Raw genomic sequence first — 4,448 nt, 5'->3', positions numbered from 1 at the left:
TTTGCAGCAGATTAAAAATCTGTATCCAGCACAAGGGGCAGACCCCAACTCACATGGGTTATAGAAAACCCTTTATTTACTGTTTGCAATAAGCAGGTGTTTCCTACAGCACCTAGCACAGGGTGTCCTATCTCCTAGCTGGGATGGTCTCAATCTGTACTGCCATATTAACACTCAATATCAAATTCATGTTTCTTGCCATGTTTTGGAAAGATTACTGTGATTCCATAATTAACCCCTATCATAAATGGAATGTGTTTGCTCTGTTTCAACTAAGCTTTCTCATTGCATTATGAGACACAGACCTTGCCAGGCTTCAGTGTAAATATAAGGGGTCCTTTTATATAAATGTTCCTTAATTTTGTATATGTTTGTATGCACCCCCCCCACAAAAAAAATAGAAGTAGCCAAAACACCAAAAATTACAATACCCAATCCAAGTAAATGGCTTTTTTTTACAAAACAACACTATTTTTACACAATGTACAGCACATATCTCAGGTGTAAGCAAAAGCTTTTCATTCTGAGGACACATTGGTAGAGGAAGGAAACCAAGTTTAATGTGCTTTGGTACTGAAAGGGTTCGTTTTTTTCACAAATTCAAGCTATTAAGGTCATGTGACTTTACAGGACTGATCAACTACAAGTAACAATTTATTGCTAACAAATATATATTTCTCAAATCTTAACAAGTTTGGGTTCAGATTTGGTTTGGTCTGGACAGTTTGTAGGGATTTGGCGCATCTTTACACATTTGCTACACAAGGAAATTAACCATTAGAATATTCAAAGTATCACTTGATATTATCTGTATTTATATATCATAATCATAACAATTACTTACATCTTCTCTCTCATATCTCTCAAATGATACAGGTAAAGGATCTGTTATCCAGAAAGCGCCAAATTATGGTAAAGGTCTTCTATCATCTTCTAATCATCTCAATTTTAATAAAAAATTCAACATTTTTAAACATAATTCCTTTTTCTCTGCAATAATAAAGAGTACCTTGAATTTGATCCCAACTAAGACATAATGAATGTTTATTGGAGGCAAAACAATCCTTTTGGGTTTATTTAATGTTTAAATGTTTTTTTTAGTAGATGTAAAGCATGGAGATCTAAAGTACGGAAAACCCCAGCTCCCAAGCATTCCAGATAACAGGTCACATACCTGCATATGCACTAATTAGAGATCTATAATCTCTATATGTATGACACTAAAATCATCTCCATGTTACTTGGTTCTGTATTAAAAAAAGACAATAATTAGAACCATTTAAAGTATCTATGTATTTCACTGGTATAAAATAATTGAGACATGTTTATCTGCTCTGGGGTTGTTGTTTCTCCCTATGACTCATGGAACTCTGGAGGAGGATGAACAGGGCTGAAATATAATGGCAAGAATGGACTCGCCTTGAGCACTGAAGCTTTTGTCAGAAAGTGAAGTGTGTCTTTGCCTGGCTAGATGTAGTCAAGGAGATATTGCAGGGAGAGCCCGTCATTTGCCATGTGAGATATCCTTAGGGCAATTCTTTTAAGCTGGGTATGGGACTGGTAGCATTTGTGTGCCATAGCCATCGGCTGGACTAAGGGATGCCTGCACGTGCTACGTGGTTAGTCCTGTCACTGTTAATGCAAGAGATGGCACAGAGAGCATACAGCTAACTAGGCAAAGAGTTATACAAAAATGTGAAAGGAACCCTCCTATCAAGGTCCTTTGTTTATATATTTTAGGCTCTTTTTCTCAGATGAATTATTTAAAAAAAAAAGAATGCCATATCCTAGAACAGGGAACCATTCTTACTTGTGAGCCACAGTCAAATGTAAAAAGTGGTACACCTGAGCCATACAAGCATGAGAAAATTTCACTGAGGTGCCATACAAGGGCTGTTTTGGGGAATTTGGTAGCCCCTATGAGGGCGGGTAGCCTACAGGAGGCTTTGTGTGTCATTTATGCAACCAAAATTTGCCACCAAGCCAGGAATTCAAAAATTAGCACCTGCGTTGGGGACACTGGGAGCAACAGGGGCTTGGTGAGCAACCAAGGGGTTGGTGAGCGACATGTTGCCAATCACCACTGGTTGGGGATCACTGGCCTAGAAACATTTCACGTGGTTTAAATACTAAGAAATGTAGGAGTTTTTAATTATAGCTGGCAATTTTGTTTTAGAGATGGCATGGGCAGTTTTATCTCTAATGAGGTGAAATACCCACTCAAGCTATGTAGGCTTGGGCACTGTAATCCCTGGTGTAATGTGTTAATACCTAATGGGAACTGAGGGCAGAGAGAGAAAATGACTAGTGTTATAAGAATAAACATATTGATGGATTTACAGATTCCTATGTGGCTTTACATAATATAATACACTCACATATGGCTATCAGTGTTGCTCTTGTAAGCTTGCAACAGTCATTGGGAATGGGGTTCTTTGCCAGCTGGTAGAATTGGGGACATGGTAATGTTCTGTCTTCTGATTTGTAGAGGACCAGTACTGGGCCCAATGGGAGTCCAACAATTCCTGGAATGTTTCAGTCAGGCAATACTTACAAAGAACAACTTACTGGAGTTTTAAGAAGAAACAGAAGAGTCATACATGTAATATACTTACTGTCTCAGGAAGGAGGTACCCAGGCTTCAGGGGTCTGTAGTTGACTTTACTTCAGCACAAATACAATGGCAATCATATATATTATTTATATTTTCCTTTATTTGACTTCTTCTTCAGACAGTGTGTGGCATACTACCCCACTGGAAAATTTTGCTCAAGATTGTACCATGTATGACAGTCAGTAACATAAAGTCTTGTCAGTCTATCGGTCATGTTCACTCCTTTTTCCAACATGTTTCATTTCTTCAATATATCTTTAAACTAGTCCCAAAACTCAAGTGAAGCATTCTCAGTTGGACCCAGAAAGGTAAAAAAAAATTAGTTCCCTAATGCTGAAATTAATTCAAGTCATTTTTTCTATTTTTTGCTAAAATGGCCCCCAGCATTTCTTGAAAGTGAATCTTTGAGTACAACTTATTTGGGGTGTGCATTCTAAAATTCTATTATTCTTACATATAACCTTGTGTTCTCCGTGTAGCCCCCAATAACAAATCATCCTCCCAAATACAGTTTGGGAATGCAATCGTGTACTCTGAGAATTACATGGTAACCTTTGTTTCCTCATTTCTGACTCTCTAGCAACAATATGAATGCTGAATATAAGTGGGGGCTGTAATGTTTTGGAGGTCACAAAAACAGCAAGGCTGGCTATATGCAGTTTATAGTGGCCTAAAAGGGAATTTCAAACAGACTTTCCATGAGGATTCTAACAGAAGTACACAGTAGTACTCGACATGAATATTCCTAACCAGTGGGTTATTTGCACCATTATATATTATTTATTAAAACACAGATTTTTCCCAGTCTGATTTAAAAACCTTTATCACAGTAAAACTGCAACAAAACATAATTATTAAATAAAAGATTTAATAAGTCATTTTATTTTTTGCTATTAACGATATACAGGTATCGGACCCCTTATCCGGAAACCCGTTATCCAGAAAGCTCCGAATTACGGAAAGCCCGTCTCCCATAGACTCCATTATAAGCAAATAATTCAGAATTTTAAAACTGATTTTCTTTTTTTATGTAGAAATAAAACAGAACCTTGTAATTGATCCCAACTAAGATATAAATAATCCTTATTGGATGCAAAACAATCCTATTGGCTTTAATTAATGTTTTATTAATTTTTTAGTAGACAAGGTGTGGAGATCCAAATTACGGAAAGACCCCTTATCCAGAATAACCTTGGTCCCGAGCATTCTGGATAACGGGTCCTATACCTGTAGTAACATATCCCTCTAAGCAGCTTTGCCTTATTGTACAACTTACCTTAGATTCCCCATGCGTCCCCTTTCCGAGACCCTGTCCAGTAGCCAATGGTGAGAAACTGGAGAGAATGTAACATTTCAACCACGCTGACTGCATCTTGCCCGAGCGACCATGGCTGTAGACTGTTACCAATGCAGAACTACAGTAACAATCTAAAGCCACGGTTGCCCTGGAGACAGTGGTAGTATAAAAATTGGTGCAAGGTGAGTCATTACAAGCAAGTTTGTTAGATTCATTACTAGCTAGTTTGTTAGATTGCATGCAATGTATCCATGCCGGGATATATCTCCCCCTTACCTGCAACTGGAGATTGCCCAGACCTGAATTTCCAGCAGCATAGATCCCAGCAATGCTCCATAAACACCTCATTAGTACAATAATACCATGTTTTACCAGTACTAAACAAGCAAAGGGAACAAAGGATAGAATGATTATTACCACTATGCAAAGAGTTTAGTATAATGTTTGCTATGACTTGGAAGCAGCATGTGTACTCACAGCCAAGGCAGAATTAGTGTGGCCACACACGGTAAGATTTTTCTCTCCAGACCAATTTTA

The 4,448-nt window shown here is 37.8% G+C and overlaps 1 non-coding gene across 1 annotated transcript; it reads right to left on the bottom strand.

Annotated features, from left to right (window-relative positions):
• Positions 1-3,982: 3,982 nt before the first annotated feature.
• mir132 (microRNA mir-132) lies at positions 3,983-4,069 on the bottom strand. Its single transcript, NR_049578.1, has one exon. It is a non-coding gene; the product is annotated as a microRNA mir-132 (primary transcript).
• Positions 4,070-4,448: the final 379 nt, after the last annotated feature.

Source organism: Xenopus tropicalis, chromosome 2, assembly GCF_000004195.4.
Source record: "Xenopus tropicalis strain Nigerian chromosome 2, UCB_Xtro_10.0, whole genome shotgun sequence".
Taxonomy (NCBI): Eukaryota; Metazoa; Chordata; class Amphibia; order Anura; family Pipidae; genus Xenopus; species Xenopus tropicalis.
Note: the sequence above shows the minus strand (reverse complement) of the source record. Positions and strands in the feature narration are given on the sequence as shown.